This window comes from Trachemys scripta, chromosome 17 (assembly GCF_013100865.1).
Source record: "Trachemys scripta elegans isolate TJP31775 chromosome 17, CAS_Tse_1.0, whole genome shotgun sequence".
In the NCBI taxonomy this organism is placed as follows: domain Eukaryota; kingdom Metazoa; phylum Chordata; order Testudines; family Emydidae; genus Trachemys; species Trachemys scripta.
Genome location: NC_048314.1, coordinates 25,267,590 through 25,285,909, shown reverse-complemented (window position 1 = coordinate 25,285,909; position 18,320 = coordinate 25,267,590). Strand labels below are relative to the sequence as shown.

Below are 18,320 nucleotides of genomic sequence, written 5' to 3'. Positions count from 1 at the left end.
TGCACAATTAGATATTAATGCAAGTGTGGATGGCAGAATCCAGCCCTCAAGTGTTTTTTTTTCAAATCACCGTTAGCAGTAAAGTGAAGTTTCTGGTAACTCACAAGGGAGGATGAGGGTTAGAATATCAGGGTTGGAAGAGACCTCAGGAGGTCATCTACTTTAATCAATGTGGATGTTAATGCCATATGAGGATGTCTTTGCTACACGATGAGTGAGCAGAACAAAGACAAAGAAACACAATGACCAGAGCTGCAGCTACTATCTGCTTGGGAGGTGCTGCGTGTCTGTACCTGGCCATAGGTGCGATTCACTCAAAGTGCAGCAGGAGACGATGCTGAACTAGCAGCCAGTTCATTTCATAATGAAGTTAAATGAAATCGGAAGGCAGCTTTTCATTCTATGTCCCCTGCTCCAACACTGTGCTGAAAATAATCATTATCCACAACCTTTGATTCTCTTTTCCTGGTGCTTTTCTAGAGCGCTTGGCAGTCTGTGATGGGAACAGTGCCGAGCTAAGGGTCTGTATTCCAATGGCCACTTTCAAAAGTTGCTAGCAACTCCCAGGCCAAGCCCTGCAATGTTTGCTTTCATTCTGCCAGAGGTTGCTCAAATGTTCCTTATAGACAAACTGTGCTACAATCGACCGTACCCAGCAACACCGTGAATGGAGAAAACATAGGGATGCTGGAGGATGGGCAAGGAAATTCTTTTTCCAAAGCTAAAAGCTAGTGATTCACCATAAAAAGGGGACCCCAGGCTGGATGGTGTAAGCATTACTCACAATGGGAGGGTTCATGATCTAACTCCCAAGTATTTATAGCCTTTATAAGAGTTACAATTTAAAAACAAAGGAAACACCATGACCCTGCACATTGGCTAATGGCATTTAAATCACTCTAACAGGCAAAGCTTTTCAGAGACCTTGTTGCTCCTACATATTTTTCAGGGCTGCGTTAAGCTGGGATTGGAACAGCTAAAAAGTCAAGTAATTAGAAAAATAAAGGTTCCCATAACAACAAAATCCCAGCCCCACCGCACGCAGGATGTACAGCAGTTTTGCATGTTGCTTCTTCTGTTAAAAGTTTGCTTAATATACAGTAGATGCACATGAGTGAAATTCTCCTCTAGGGCAAAAGACGGAGATTCTGTGAGGCATAGGCCTTGGGTGAGTCTGAATCTCCCTCAAGGTATCCAAGTTAACAGTTGTCATGGGAACTTGACCTTTGGAATTTCAGTCCTGTTTTGTGTCGCAGTGGTGCACGTTTTAAAAACGGGCACAGGCAGCATTGCTGCAGATGATCCTTCTTATTAGTAAAGTTCTTCAAAATTCTTGTTAAAAATTAATATTTTCCTTTGCAATATTTGTAGTCTTAGAGGGCACTGTCCATTCTGACAGGATTGACCCACGTCTTACATTCTTCCTTGGCTGGCTGTTGTCAATGTTCCCCTAAAAGAATGTCAGATATCAGCTCCAGAGAGTCAGTTACCAGCCAGTCATCTACTGAAGGGTTCATTTTAACTCAAACAATAGAAGGGAAGATCTAAGAAATTTTAAGTGGCAGCAAAACCTTAAGAATGAATTAACATCTAGGATTCTTGGATAATTAGAATATTTCCCATACAAGATAGACCTAAAATAGAGCTTATCCTTGTCCATTTCTACTTCTGCTTTCTTCACCCCCAAGGGTGATTTACCAAGGAAAATCACCACCACCTTGGAGATGGCATCGTACAAAGAAAGTATGGCTCCCTACAGCAGCCATTCTGGGGACAATAAATAGCAAGTAGACATAGGCCTGGTCCACACTAACCCCCAACTTCGAACTAAGGTACGCAAATTCAGCTACGTTAATAACGTAGCTGAATTCGAAGTACCTTAGTTCGAACTTACCGCGGGTCCAGACGCGGCAGGCAGGCTCCCCCGTCGATGCCGCGTACTCCTCTTGCCGAGCTGGAGTACCGGCGTCGACGGCGAGCACTTCCAGGATCGATCCGGGATCGATTTATCGCATCTAGACAAGACGCGATAAATTGATCCCAGAAGATCGACTGCTTATCGCCGGACCCGGAGGTAAGTGTAGACCTACCCACAGAATCATAGAAGATCAGGGTTGGAAGAGACCTCAGGAGGTCATCTAGTTTAACCCCCTGCTCAAAGCAGGACCAATCCCCAACTAAATCATCCCAGCCAGGGCTTTGTCAAGCAGATCGAGGGATTAAAAACCTCTAAGGATGAAGATTCCACCACCATCCCTAGGGAACCCATTCCACTGCTTCACCATCCACCTAGTGAAATAGTTTTTCCTAATATCCAACCTAAACCTCCCCCACTGCAACTTGAGACCATTGCACCTTGTTCTGTCTCCTGCCACCACTGAGAACAGCCGAGCTCTATCCTCTTTGGAACCCCCCTTCAGATAGTTGAAGGCTGCTATCAAATCCCCCCTCACGCTTCTCTTCTGCAGACTAAATAACCCCAGCTCCCTCAGCGTCTCCTCATAAGTCATGTGCTCCAGCCCCCTAATCATTTTTGTTGCCCTCCGCTGGACTTTCTTCAATTTGTCCACATCCTTTCTGTAGTGGGGGGCCCAAAACTGGATGCAATACTCCAGATGTGGCCTCACCAGTGTTGAATAGAGGGGAATAATCATTTCCCTCGATCTGCTGGCAATGCTCCTACTAATACAGCCCAATATGCCTTTAGCCTTTTTGGCAACAAGGGCACACTGTTGACTCATATCCAGCTTCTCGTCCACTGTAACCCCTAGGTCCTTTTCTGCAGAACGGCCACTTAGCCAGTCGGTCCCCAGCCTGTAGCAGTGCATGGGATTCTTCCGTCCTAAGTGCAGGACTCTGCACTTGTCCTTATTGAACCTCATCAGATTTCTTTAGCCCAAGCCTCCAATTTGTCTAGGTCACTCTGGATCCTATCTCTATCCTCCAGTGTATCTACTTCTCCCCCAGCTTAGTGTCATTGTGGCAGGGGTGATGACTCACCGGTGCGGCGCCTCCTGCTAGTTGTCTCAGGAATTAGCTCTCCAGCCTCCGGAGCACCCTCTGCAGGCCAGTGTCGTGCCTGCTGCTGGCCCCGTGTCCCTCCCAAACCCCGATGCCCCTCTTCGTCAGGGTTTTGCCCCGGCAGTAACCCACAATCTGGGTCTCCCCACCTTGGGGAACCCCCAACTCTCTATCCCCACCTTGCCTCAGTGGCTACCGCCAGTCACCATCTAGCCCCTGCTCCCTGGGGCAGACGGCAGTCTATAAATCACTCATCGTCGGCAAGGGGGCTTTGGACCAGCCGCTTCTGCCTATATCTGGGCTGCCCCTCTGCAGCCCTAGTACCCTTTTGTGGGCCCTTAGCTTGGCCTGCAGCCTGGGGCTTTGCTAGGCTGGAGCTCCCCAGATCCCTCTGCCCTTCCCCAGCACTGCTCCACCCTAGGTACCCTCCTCGGCTTCCCAGGGAGCCAGGTCCTTCTCTCTCTAAGAGGCTAGAGAGAGAGTCTCTTTTGTCTCTGGCCCTCAGCCCTCTTATAGGGCCACCTGTGGCTGCTTCCTCCAATCAGCCTATCATTTCTCCGCCACAGCCCTCTCCAGGGCTGCTTTAACTCCCTCAGGGCAGGAGTGGGGTGACCACCCCACTACAGTCATCCACAACTGATGACAAAGGGGAGTGTGAGACCATCCTATTATCTACGGTAAGTAGAAATAATAAATAAAATAATAATGAAAAAGACTCCTCATCAATAAAGTCTCCACACTAAAACATACCAAAATACCAATTAAAGTTATTAGCTGAGAGATTAAACATTAAGACCCAGATTCTGTATCTGGGTGGCTGGGAATAGTCCTCAAGGGAAAGAACTAGAGAAAACAGGGTCTCCCTGGGCAGAATAAAACATTTCCCCACTTTTTTCAGGAGGTGCTAGCAGCTCTTTAACAACTGCGGTTCCAGGGCCTGTGCAGCCTGTTCGTTCCATACCGTTTTCTTTCCCTTGGGCTGGTTGCAGGAGAAACACAGTGGCCTGAACTGTTCCCTCCGGGCATGGAACACATCTGGTGTTTGACACGGCCAAGGAGAAAGATGCTCCCATAGCCTAGGAGACATCTTTGAGAAACCAAGACAAACACTCACCCAGTGTACTCTGTCTTGAAAGACTAAATAATCAGGGACCGATCTATGGGCAGACTGACTAGGAGAAACTACTAAGCCAAAGTTCCCAGAAACCAAAACCAGAAACTTTTATTTCTACAGATGACGCCTGATGGTGTCACCCTTTTACCCTCACACTCCTCCCATCACTGGGTGCTAAGTGCCTGTGGAAAGCTCCCAAGGGAAGCTTCCACGGTCGTCCAAGGATCTAGTAAACTCATACTAAGGCAGTGACTGACTTTGCAAACCTTCCAGGTTCAAGCGATTCTCAGCCAACACTTGTTGAGGAATCACGGCTTAGTTATATACCTGTCTCTTTTGGGAGAGAATTGCAGAATTTAAATAGGCAAGAAATCAATAGGGATCTGCTGAAAATCAATTCTAAAGACCTGCAAGATTTAACAGAGAATGGTGTTCTTTCTATTGGTTTTTAAAACTATCCTATAGAAAGCTACACCCATTAAATTCCTCAGGGTGATGCAGAAGTCCTACAGAAAGATTATCATTCTCTATTAAATTCTGTAGCGCTTTTCCATAAAGGTGTGAAGTTCATAGTAATCACATACATTCGAAATGTATTTTGAGATTGTATCAATTTCAGTATCTGAACAATAACCCTGCACAAACCCACATGTAAAGTAACTGGAATAGTCTCTTTTCATCCTCAAAAGAGCCCAGCATCAGATCCCAGCAGTTACTATAACCCCCCACCCCAACACACCACACCTCTGAGTCTGCCAGCACCAAGTTCACGCAGTGTCCTTGGACAATTCTTGCTTTCCTAGTTAAGCTGAAATCGTCACCATGCTGGGATGGCTATTTCACTGATGGCCTGTGGCTCCCCTGCACTGGAGACAGACCAACGCTTTCCATATATGGCAGCCTCCAAAGAGTTGTGTAAGAGCAATGGCTTTTGGTTATTACTGACCAGACGTGGACTGGAACCAGTGACCCTGTCACTAGGGGTGTCTAAGAACAGGTTGGACAAATGCCTGTCAGGGACGGTCTAGGTTTACTTGGTGTTGCCTCAGTGCACGGGGCTGGACTCGATGACTTCTCAAGGTCTCTTCCAGGCACATTTCTATGATTCTATGACCTAGAAGTGACACGTATTCTGTATCCAGACACCATTTCCCTGGGTTGCCTAGTCTTTGCCTAGGTAGATCGGAAAGGCATCAGTACAATATCTCTATGAGAAATAGACAGGAATAATCTAAGTCTAAGGGTTTTCCTTCTAAAACAAAAGTCACTAGGAACCCTATAGCCAAGAAACCCAATTCTCTCCTCATAACAGTGCAAATCAGGAGCCACTCCATGTGTGAAACCAGCTTGAGAAAAGAAGCAGTCTCATGGTATTGGAAAAGAGAGAATTTGAAATGCAGGGAAGGAAAGAAAGGATAGTTGTTTCCTTCCCTCTGTGTAACTCTGCCTAAGGCGTCTGTATCAGATTAGTGAGGTGCCTGCACCCTTCTCAGATTTACACTGAAAAAGCAAAAAGGAATTTCAGAAAATAAACAACAGTTGACAACATTTTTCTATCTACCAGATGAAGCTCCTCCCCACGGGTCACATTCAGTTAGCTCATTCACTGGAATTGGATACAGGAGGAACAGGAAGCCGGAAGTGAGAATCCCACTCATACAAAACACAAAATGTGATGGACTGAATTTCCCAGAGAATTCCCCCAAAAGGAAGCAGCAGATGACGGAAGCTCGGGCCAAAATGACAATCTCATTTGATGTAGAACTGCAGAATAGTGAATTCATTTTTAACTGATCTGATATGTCTCCAAGTGCAATTTGTTGTAAATTACTAAGATTTAATATTAACCTTTAAAGGGCATGTCACAACACTATGTCCTATAAATACAACTTGTTAGTTCACTTAGAAATTCTCTCTTTAATATGAAAAAAAAAAACCTGTCACCCTTCTTTGATTGCTATACGATAGATGCTGCCTTCTTCCTAATGCTGTAGATTCCAACTAAATCTCAGTTGTCAAATTAGTAATTCATCTTCCTAGAATAACTATATTTTTAGCAAAGCTACCAGATTTAAATAATTAGATCTGCCAATGCTACCCTAATTTAACCACGATGACGAACTTTCATAGCCAGCATCAGCTAACATAATGAGTTTCTAGATGACAAAGAATTTAAACTGTATTTCACTACACTACTCACTATAATAAGCACTTGTTCTTTTCTACAATGTGCACATACAAGAGGAATCTAAATAATAATTGCTGTGATTATCTTGAAAAATATGTGGCGATTAATAGTGATTATAGAAATCTATATAATTGTTCACTGAAACTTCCAATGATTAGATGCTTTCTTAAAATGGCCATTAAAAAAAGAACTTTATAACAAAGAGCATCAAAACTCAAGCCAAGCATTTGCCCATTTAAAAAATGATTTAAAAAATGTTAAGTTTTAATTCTTTTTATGAACCTCTGTGAAAGGTTCTGAGAGACCCTCCATAGGATACATGTGTCATTGTGGGTCACAGCACCAAGTTCAACCTGTTATTTATGCAAATAATTAATTACTCTTGTATCCATCTAGCAGTTTGTCATGACACATTAATGACTTGATAGACTTCTATGAACTAGTGAACACAGAACAGCAGAGCGCTTTTATCGTCATTTAATTTAAAAACGATCCTGTGTGAAATTATCTAGTCGTGAGTGATGGAAGCATAAAGAACAGACTCAGCAAAGCTTCTTTTGGATCATTGCTTTATTAATGGTAACGTCAGGGAAATGAAAAATGCTAACATTGTCATATTTAGCTCCTGGGTATAGATGAATAGCTGCTTTAGTGCTTGGAGGGTTCCTTGTGCACACTGCAGTGAGCACTAATCCTTCACACCACTGTGGAGGGAGACGCAGCCACGGAAGAGTTTACCTACCTAGAGTCCCAAGGAAATAACAGCCACTTCTGCACTGAAATTCTCACCCTAGGATTTGAGAGCTTTGAATTTCTTTTATTGCTTTCTTTTCGCATAAACTTTTATACAGGAATTTTCAACTGCTGATATTAAAACCCTGCAAAAACATCCCTCCTGATTGCATGAAAATTAACCATTAATTTAATTAAAAAAACACTGAATATATTGCTGCCACTTTTAACATTTAAGTTACCTTAGATTCTAAAACCAGCTTGCTGCAATAGTACAAAATTCTGTAAGCCTCTCTCCAGATTTGAAAGCATAATGCAGTGTTTGTGTTTTACAAAGATGAGCATCTCAGAAAATAGCTTCAGTCTCATGAAAATGGCAAAGCTCACCTGGTTAAAGAAAATGTCATTTTCAGCTGAACAACTACCAGAGGGAAATAACGTCTTCATTGTTTCCCCCGAGAACTTGGGACTATGTGGGAAGAAGTTAATGATCGGCACAGGATGCGGGCAACTCTAGAGTTCAAATCTGGTAGCTCCCCACACAAAGGATCACTATCCATTGTGAAATTAAATTAATATACTAAAAAAAGATATGATGCTTCATTTGCGGACACCAAGGACAAATGCTAAAAGAGACTGTATCACTAATATGAGATAGTAAATTCAATGTATTGCCCAAGTACTTTGGGGCAAGGACGTAATATGTTTGTGCAGTGCCCAGCACAATGTGGTCCAGATTTTGGCTGGCGCCTCTTGGTGCTACTGTCATATAAATAATCAATCCTATTAATATGGAGACCTGGCCATGAGTTGTCTGAGGCTTGGATTTTCAATAGAAGCTAAGGGCACCATGTACTCAAATCCCACTGCAATTCAAATGTGAGCCAGACACCTAACTCCTTGAGGCTCCTTTGCAAATCTCAAACTTGGTGTCTATTCTATGGGCAACCAACAGCAACAGCGTACGTGGGGTTTGCCCAGGATTTAGGGACAAGTGCCACCTCCTGATAAATCTGCTGTGAGGGTGCAGATGGTTTTCCCTATAGAAGATATATATGCTCTGTAATTATGATTATTAATTATGGGGTAATGACAATGTGCTCAGTGCTTTACAAGGAGCTCACAGTCTACAGGACAGACCTGCTGGGGACTCAGAGGAGGAGGAGAAGTATTGTTTCCAGTGTAGAACAGGTCGGCTGCCTATAGACACACGTTAGGATAGAATTGCATGTGTGAAACCGCAGAAGAGTCTGACAAGCAAGGATATGCCAAAGCCATGCCCGGAGTAACCCCTCCAGTCGGTGCCAGTCATGCACTCTCTGCTAGTTTTCATGCACACCCTCCAGCAGTGGCGGTTATTGGCCAAATAATAACCTGTGTTACTAGCTGGAGTTGAAAGTGAAGTTAGCAGTGTGAATGCCAAAGGGGAGTTGGAGAAGGCAGGAGCTCTAAAGGGCCAAGTTCTGCTCTCAGGTGACTGGCACAGACCCACTGTCTGGAAGTGATATGCCTGGGGTGCTAGTGACCCTTATGAGCAGGTGCAGGGTCACAGGGTGTCACAACACCGCCCATGCTCATGTTGCTAAGGAAGCTGCCCTGTATTCAGTGGGTCTTTCATCCTCTGCATTTCTGCTGCTTGATAATTATCCTTGGACACCATTATGTCTCTATAAGTTCTATATGTTTCTGTCCTTCCTCTCCAATGCCCTCTGAATCTTGCAGGGCTATGAGTCCTCTCAACTGCAACTGGACTCCATGGTGCTGGGGTCATTCAGTATCAGGTAGGATTGGGCCAAAGCAATGTTTTAGCAGCCGTAAGGACAACAAGCTGTGCAGGGCAGAAGAAGGGGAGCAGGGGTCACTTACTCCGGCTCTGCCACCCCAGAGATTTGGCTGTCACACACAATATTAGAAAATGTTTTGTTTTTTTCTATTAGCACATGAGGTTTTCCAGTTGGTGGGAGGAAGCCACTCACAGCGTGGATGGGGACGCACGTGTACTTTATGCTTTGACTCGTTCTTACCCACTGCCCTGTAGCTTTTCACCATTTAAAAGGCTGCAGGACTCAGCAATATTGCTCCACTTTGCCAGGTGAGTATTGTCTGTTGAGAAAGGCGTGTGACGACTGACGGGAACGCTTTCCTTCTGCAGCATTCCTGGAGAATGCAGTAGGGACTAAGCCAATGGAGTTCTACAGAAATTACTTTGGAGAACTATTAGAATTTAATGGAAAAGAATCTTCTCTGGATAAGAAGTCCCTTGGGGCAGGGACCATCTCTCTGTTCTGTGTCTGTACAGCACCTGGACCTGCCTCCTATGCACTATGGTAACACAAATACTAAGAGCTTTCTTTTCAAACCATCCTAGCGGAGTCAATAGCAGAGACAAGATAATCTATTAAATCCCACAGAATCACTCAAGAACCTAGAAAGAAGTTAGAATTTCCATTGATTTCTATAAGACTTCTCTATAATCTTTGTCTTTTGGAACATAGTGTTTTATTGCTGAGTAAGACACTTTATTTAACTTCCAACATACCCAAAGCTTTGGGTCTCATCCGTGCATTTCTACCTTCTGCTCAGAATCCCATTTTTAGCAAAAAATTTTCCTTTTTACTAACAGTGCTTTACTAAACACATGGGAGATTCTGCAGCACACCAAGGTAAAAAATGGGCGAAATGCCATGTGATCTCTGTACAGAGGAAAATTATTCCTAAATATGGAAAAACACTTTACACTACCCTGCAATGGATCGTGAAGATGACAGGAATTTTTTGGAATGAGCCACATTCTCCACCCTGTACAGAGAAGCCCCCTACCTTTGAATTTCTGTCCATAGTTGTCTGAACATCAAGCCTGAAAAGTAACATGTGTGTGTTTTTCTGTGCTACAGTGTGCATCGTCCCAGATGGAATAATACCAACACGCATTTGTGCATCACTAACGAGAGCAAAAGAGTAGCAACCTCCACCAAAAACCTGGCCCAACCCTCTGCCATTAAATTCGCCTGTCATTGCCAGAGGCTGCGTTCGCTGATTGATGGGCTGACCCCGCCCCCCCCCCCCCCCGGCCCTCCGCCTTTTTTTTTTTTTAAAACAAAGAAAATCCCCACATGTTAAGAAACTGACCTGTTTATTGTGGCCTGTCTCCAGCTTCTCTCCCAGCCAACAGAGCAGACATACTGTAAATAATTTCTCAGACCAGGAGACAGGGGAAAGACAAAGTTACTCCCTAACCCAATAGGCTTCCATGACATGACAAATAAGCTGCAGCCTGACAGTGTCTCCAAGACATATTGTAGTTTACTTTGCCGTTCGGGCCAGCCATCTGTGCCATTCCAACAGAGGCTGTCTTCGCAGGCTGCTAGAAGAGGACTAGCGAGAGTCCATCAGTCCCAGAACAGCTCAGTAGACTCCTCCAGTCATTAGTCAAATGGCCTAATGAGAGCAAGTGAAAGCAGCCCCCTACCACAAGAAGCATTTTGGGAAGGGAGGAGCCAGTGACCTGTACTAGGAGAACAAGGACAGCCCTGTGCTTCGCACGGTGAGGAGAGCAGGCGGTTCTGTGTACTGGCGAGCTGTGAAAGAGGGAATGTGGGGTTTTCTCCCAGGACACCTGGGTTCATTTTTGGTCTGGAGGTATGTAAGGCAAGGCTGAGTTACTTATGTCCTGGCCCCAGAGCTGGGCTGCAGAGAGCTGGTTGTTGGTCCTCTGGCCCCAGAGAAGGTAAGAGCAGCAGGGGCAATATCCTGGCACAAGGTTCATAATGGTTAGGAAGGATTGGGGGAGTGAAGTGAGCTCCACCAAACCCTCTCCCATCCTGCTTATGTCCCACCTCTGGAGCTCCCCTGACCTGGCCCCCCTCCCTTTACACTGGGGTGGCACAGCCTTCCATGGGCAGAGAGCTTGCCCATGCCAGGGGAATTCCCCACGGGCTATTCCAAGTAGTTGTGCATGGCACAAAGTGGCCTCAGTAGACCAGACAGCCAGGCCCCAGAACATGAGTGATAGAAAGAAGAGGGTCAAACCCAGATCTTCTGTTCTAACACACAGAGACAAGACGAACATTCAGAAAGGGTTGGATCACCGAAGGTTAAGAACCTCTGCATCAGAGCACCAGCCTGCTCAGCTGAGGGCAAGTTGGCAATCTGAGATGCAGGAGAAGGCATGAAATGAAGCAGGTTGCAGGCCCTCGGGAGGAAGAGGAGTGTTCTCAGAGAGTGTGTGGTGCATGCTCGGATCCCCCCTCACTAAAGAAGGTGGCCAGGCCTCTCTTGTTAGAACAACCTGGGCTGCATACAATGATGGGAAAGACTTCAGTCACCCCAGCCATAGGATAAACACATGCACTTGCTTGTTATTCTCTCCTTTAATCTTACTACTGAATACACTCACAGGCTGCCTGCCCCAGGGCACTGCCGGGTAGGCTGCCCTTGTGCACCAGGCAGAGAGGTCTGAAAGTTTAACGCTGCGCTACTGAGCTCAGCCCGTTCATTCCCTTACTCCCACACTCAGCTATCTGATGTCCCTGGCATCACTTTTGCCTACACCATTCCAGATCCTGCTTAATGCACATACAAATTAAAGCTCTGAACCTTTATGCAACCCCCAGGCATGCCATTTCCTCTTTCCAGTTCACCGGATAATTGCCTGCTATGCCACTGTGGCAGAGTGTGGGTCTTGAGTCAGGAGCGCTGCAAACCTGCAGTGGGTTTTCTGGTTTGTAACAGCTCCCCAAATTAAAATGAGCCCCCATCTGACTTTTCCCTCTCTGAGACAATTCTAACAGGGCACTTGCTGCGCCCCAGAAGAGGAACAAGCTTGGACCAAGATTAGTGGCACTTTTAAAGGAATTTCCTTGGACTAACACCTCAGGAGGAGGAAGGGTGACCAGACAGCAAATATGAAAAATCGGGTCAGCGTGTGGGCGGTAATAGGTGCCCATATAAGAAAAAGCCTCGAATATCGGGACTGTCCCTATAAAATTGAGACATCTGGTCACCCTAGGAGGAGGAAAGAGAATCCTTAGCTGCACATGAGATATAAAGCGTAATTTCTAATTCCAGAAGCCAGAAACCCATCGGTGTGTGTGTCCTTCACATTAGGAACAACAGAGAATACGAGCAGACAACTCACGCGGTGACTATCCAGGGACAGCCACACAAGGGCTGAGGCCTACTTGGCAAGCTTTTGTCCAGTCAGAAGCAGTAAACTGGAGACGCTTCAGATACTAGTGGATGTTGCTAGCTCACCCCAAGCCCACACTAGTAACTGTGACGAATGGATGCCTTCACAATTTTGGAAAGAAGGCTCAGTATGGAGATAGCATTGGAAAGTCTCTGTTTTACTTGAAACAACATTAATTAAAAGCAGAAGATGGGTGTTTTGTCCCTAGCTGACTTTAAATTCCTTTTGTTAATTTGAACTCAATCCTTAGAATTTCTCTACATCTCTGCTGGGTTTTGTCACTAACTTGCTGCAACATAGGAAGTTCTGTGCTGAGACATCCAGCAAACAAAACATTTTTTTAAAAATACTCCTGGTTTTGATTTCATTAGAAAATAAAAATGTCAAGTGCAGAATGGGGACAGCTAAGCAGCCCATCAGAACCGTGGCTGCACCAGCATCCGCAGTAAGCAGAGAGCTTCAAATGTGCCCTTCAAATTGCAAGTGTTTACAAACGAAGATATTGATTTTTTAATAAAACCTTCTTTAGAAGTCTTCCTCACATACTGAACTTCAATGATCTCACCCAGGGAAGTGCCACTTCCTGGCAACAACCCTTAATTAATGACACCAGAACAGGTACAAAAGAGGCTAGTGGTACTGGACTCTTGCAGAGAGTCTCCCAAAGCGGTATGAAGCTGTGCATTTTCCCCCACTTCTGATACATCAGGCTTTGAGCTGAAGAAGAGCATAGGCATTTTTCAATTACCATCAGCTCTAAATTTAATGAGATAGAGACTCCTTGGAACTCATTAAACATGTAAATATCTGTTTGTATCATAGGTACATAGAGCTGCAGGCATGTACAACTTGGTCTGACACCTGAAAAACAATATCAAGCAGTGCCCAGCATAGCAGTAGTGTTTCGTGATTTGAGGCGACAAACACCTCTCTTCTGATGAGCCTTTACCTTGATCAGTAACGGCTGCTTCCTTACAGAGCTCCTGGTTTTTGCATTTGAATTGTGCTGCATTGTGTTACAGTATCGTGCCACACGGGCTTGGCTTTTCCTTTGCTCCGACAGATATCACGTAGGGCCTTGCTCAATGTACTTCTTCCAGGGAGATGCTGCATGAGCCAAAGCTCATACTGAAGTGCTTGGGACTTGCCTTTGAAGTGTCTCATTAAACAAGGGGACGACTTTGTATGATGAGATGAAACAAGACAAAGTATTAACAATGACCACTGTTCTGTTCTATAAAGGGTCTTATACCATGCTCATCACCACAGTAGGAGAGCCCCTTCTACCCATGCACTAAGTGAAGTGACTTATGGCCATTACATGTAGTTCATTCTCAGATCCTCTTCCCCGGGGGAGAGCTGTGCGTGCAGTGTAGTGTTTTGTTTTGGTAGGGCTTTATTTTGGAGGATTTCATCTTCTAAAGTGTACGTGCTGTTTGGTGTTTATGGTATAGCAGGCTGGTGGGAGAAAACTGAGTGGCTGCCGCCTGGAAGTGTCATGCCACAGCGAGCCAGTCAAAATAGAGGTAGGCCTTCCACAGACGTGAATGGGAGGAAAAGCCAAACCTATTTCTCCCAGAGCAGCACTGCGGATTAAATGATCCCTTGGTGGGAAGCATCCTGCTAACCAGCGAGCTGGTCTGTGACCTGTCCAGAAACATTCCTGGGCTAGCACAACCCTGGAGCACCATGCAGTCGGGAGACCCAGACCCTCTTCCCAGGAGAACAGGAGTTTTATTTATTTACATGTTGCCATCTGCCCCATCTTCAGCACTAAAGCCGCCTCTGCATGGAGACAGGCAGAAAAGTTAAGGCGAATCAATTAAAAAGCGTGAAGCCAAAACTCAAAGCACGTCAGCCCCCTCCCTGTGGATACTCTCATTCAGGAGTAGAGAGCCCTCAGATTGCTTTAACTTTATCCTCCCAAGAAGGATTAAATTACAGCAAACTAAGGACACTTCACTCGTGAACAAGAGCATCCACCCCGGGGCTAATGAGCTTTCACTTACGCACACTGACTTTTCACCGTCAGCTGATTTGCCTTCGCTCTCCCGGCTGTATTGCTCTGGCGTTCTTCACCTCCCCCCCGCCTTGTCTGTGCAACCTCACTCATAGCATCCTATCCAAAAATCCCATGGGAAGCCATTCAGGGCAGGGCCTTAGTCTTTCTAATTGCTCTGTAAGTGCCCTCACTTACGGGTGCAGTAAAAATAACAACAAACAGTCACAACAAGAATTGGCACACTCCATCCATTAAACACACAGACTTTACCAGGGCGCAAGAGACATCCAATGAGGCCGACAAAGCGAGATGCCAGAGCAAAAGTCTGTTGGGGTGGCCAGAATGGCGCCATTCCAACCCCTCCCTTACGCCAGGAAAGGAAAAGCCTGGGAGAAGAGAGCACTTATCCTGCAGGTTCTGGGTTCCTGCAAGCCAAGGCAGGAAGCACCAATCAAGGTGCTGGACCTGGCCCATATGATGGGGTTAGAGCCTGTATAATCTGAATGCAAAGAAATGTCATAAAAGGCCTAGAGGCTAAAAGTGAGATAGGTCAGACTCAGACAACCATGCTCACCTCAGACAGTTTTTTCCAGAACCTGGAAATCCCATGCCCATGAAGCAGCTATGAACTGGCAAAGCACTCCGGATAATAGACTGCAGAAGACCAACCCCACCCTCCAAGCAGCTTCATTTCTATTCAGATTTCTATAACCATTAAAAACAGTTTACAGCTCGAAGTGTCTCTGTGAATGTCTCCACTCTCAGCACGTGGAAAGAACGACTATAAAAATATTTCCCACAAGTCTGCGTGTAAGTCCTGTCCCACCAGAGCCAAAGTTACAGCTGTGTGAATAAACAGCACTGCAAAGGAAATGCAACCAGCATCTTTCACATTGACCGAGCGGGCACGGCCATGAGCACTGGACACCTGCATCCAGGAGCATGTGCATCAGTCCTGAGGGTAGAATGTACCCACTGGAGGAAAAACTTTGACCAGTGCCCAAAAGAACACAGCCTGCAGCTCAGGAGAGAGAGGAAGTCAGCAGGGTCCTGCCACGTCTATCATGTTCAAGGGGCTGCCGAGGCTTGCAGAGGCAGAGCAGTGGAGGAGGGGGCTGCGGGGACACATTACTTTGGAGGTAGGTGGGTGGATTTTCAAAGATCAGAGAAAATCAATGCTGGGAGCTACCCAGAGTTGGGATGTGAACACAATGGCTTCCTGGGGGTGATGTCATCCTTCTCCATCATGGGCCCTCTGGTCCCACACACACACCCATGCCATCCAGTACTAACCTTTCCTCGCAGAGGGAGAGTCACTAAAGTACCAGCAAACTGCAAACTAGAAGTTGGCGTTCTGAAAGTATTTTAATTTTTAAGTGTTCTGAGTCATTAGAAGGGCCACATATTTCTATCAGGTAAATTTCATTTGCATATGCAAATTATATCTAAATACTCCGCACCATTAATATGATTACTAATTACATAATAATAGTCACCAGTCTTCACACAGATCAAACTTACAGTTTTGTAGCTATTAGGGAAATTGTGCTTTGTAATTAAGATAATCCTCATTTCCAGATGCTAATTATCTATATAATAATTAGCCCCTTTTGCTAATGCAAATTAAGGATTTGCATCCTTATTGGTAAAGGAGTAGCTTATCACTTAAAGGAAAGACACCCAGAAATCCTCCCCGCCTCTCTAAAGGTGAAAAGGTAACTTCATTTTTATCAGTCTCATTTGTGAATGCAAATCAACCTTGATTAATCAAGTCAGAGATAAGCGCACCCGTCTCATGGCATGGATGGCTGCCTATTGCCTCTTTCCTACCCTCAAAGGAAAAAGAACATTTACAGCCCACAGCCCGCAAAAATATTTCAGACAGATGCAGCAATTCATCTCTCTGTTGCAAAAGCAATGCTGATACCTAGTGGTGCTTTGCTAGAACACCTTCCAGAACCCCCTGGCATCAATGGGGAGTCTGAATAGAATTCTGCCTATTTCACTGTGGAAGAATTAAAGAACGAGCTACTGGCTAGATAGGAAGAACAGATTTTGAGAAAATGCTTAAAGAAAACAGGGACACCGCAGTTGCTTGTATTATTAAGTTTTCTGTGCAAGAAGCTGGCACCCTCACACAGTGACTAATGAGGTCTACCTGCGTAAGAACAGAAGGGCTGACAGCCAGCAAAGCCTACTTGGCAGGATCCAACCTGGGCTGCGATACATTCATCATCCGCTAAACCAATCCACCAATTCCACACCACCATTTGTCATTAATTATGCTAATCAGCAAACCATTACTCTCTGATGACACCAGAGCACTTATTAGCTAGTTATAGCTTTTCAAATGCACAGCTTATTGTGTATGCAAGGGCTGTGCATACATTAGCCCACAGGGAAGAAATGTCCAATTATGAAAAGAAGAAATTTGCTACTATCTTCTTCTAACAAACCAATTTAGTAATTATAAAAGTCTCTGAACTCAGAAGGTTTTTTTTTAAATAGGAAAGTTTAGCAACTGAAACAAGAGAATTTTGTTTGCAATAACTCTCTGAGAGTTGGAAATAAAGTGACATTACTGAAATGAACACATTTTGTTCTTTATGCATAATCATAATTTTTGCATCCAAACTTTAAATGACCAAAGGCTTAGAATTTTTTAGAAAATGGTCTGTGTTGGTCTATTTTTTAAAATATTTGATTTAGTTCTATAAATATACTCATGTTGCTATGAACTGAACAAATGTGTGTAATGTTTTACAGTTTGTTTACAGCAAATCTAAGATATTCACAGAGGGAGGTGTGAAAGTGTGGTCCCCTATGTCACATATGATTATATGAGAAACAATCATCTCCGCTAATCCCTAACATGTCTGGGAAATACAACATAGGATAAAAGAGGATCTGAATGACCTTGCCGAGGCCCTGTGTAACGTATATTATAGGAATACATTGAAATGTACAGAAGCACCTTTAAAAAAAGTGAGACCACTGCCAGACCCTGAAAGAGTTAAACAGATTCAAGAGAGTATTTGATGAACCGATTACAAATAACCAACAAAAGCAACCTTCTTGGATTGTCCAATCCATTTGCAGATTCTAAGTTGTTTTGTTCACTGTGAGAGTCATACCTCTAGTTTTAGAAGCTTAATATGTGTTAAGAGATCATTAATATCATCAGAGTAAATGGGCCTATTAAAACATCTTTAAGCAATATCTGCACATAAATCTCCCTAAACTATATTTAATGACTGTACTTAAGATACATTATATGCAAGTCTTAATGAGACATTAGATAGCATTTTAAAGATTAAAATTAGAGAATCCACATAAAGTCTGTCCACTCAATGTAGCCTTAAGCTATGCTGATGAAAAGCATTACTATCAAATTATTACTTCATTAGAACAAATATTTTCTAATCATTTCTGATTTATACCATTAATCCGATATATAATAGCTATATACAAAACAATTTTCCAGTTGCAGGAGAGACAAGTGAAATTTTAAGCCTTTTAATAGCTGAGTTAATTACTTGTCTTTTTTTAGTGAGTTAAAAATAAGCACTCTTTTAAAGACCATTTCCTGTATCCCTGATTCTCTAATTTAATTGGGAAATTAAATTCTATAAACTACATTTTTTAAACATTTGCTGTTTTACTTTTCAAAGATTAGTAAGATTCATTAAATCCAACCATGAATATACCTTCAGCCTTTTTATAAATGTCTAAAAGGTGACAGTTAAGGATTTTATGCCCAAATTTGGCATGTGTAATAAAAAGCAATGTTATTTTCAGGCCACACAAAAAACCAATGCTGTTTGGTCCCACTGCTGGCCCATACCAGAAGTGAATGAGCAGACTGACTCAGAGCTGAGAGAACATTTCTTGATGTGGCTGTTTGTTTTGGTAGAAGGCACGATAATTAAAACAACACAAAAACAAAGAAACAACCACCCTAAAATTTGTCAAATGGAGAGAAAAAAACAGCTACCACCCATCCACGTCAACGTGATTCATATAAAACATGGTGATCAGAGCCACCAAAAGAAAAGGTTCATGTCCCACCTGTGAG

The 18,320-nt window shown here is 44.1% G+C and overlaps 1 protein-coding gene across 3 annotated transcripts in view; it reads right to left on the bottom strand.

Annotated features, from left to right (window-relative positions):
- MVB12B (multivesicular body subunit 12B) overlaps positions 1-18,320 on the bottom strand; it is a 98,153-nt gene that overhangs the window by 17,560 nt on the left and 62,273 nt on the right. The window lies entirely within an intron of this gene.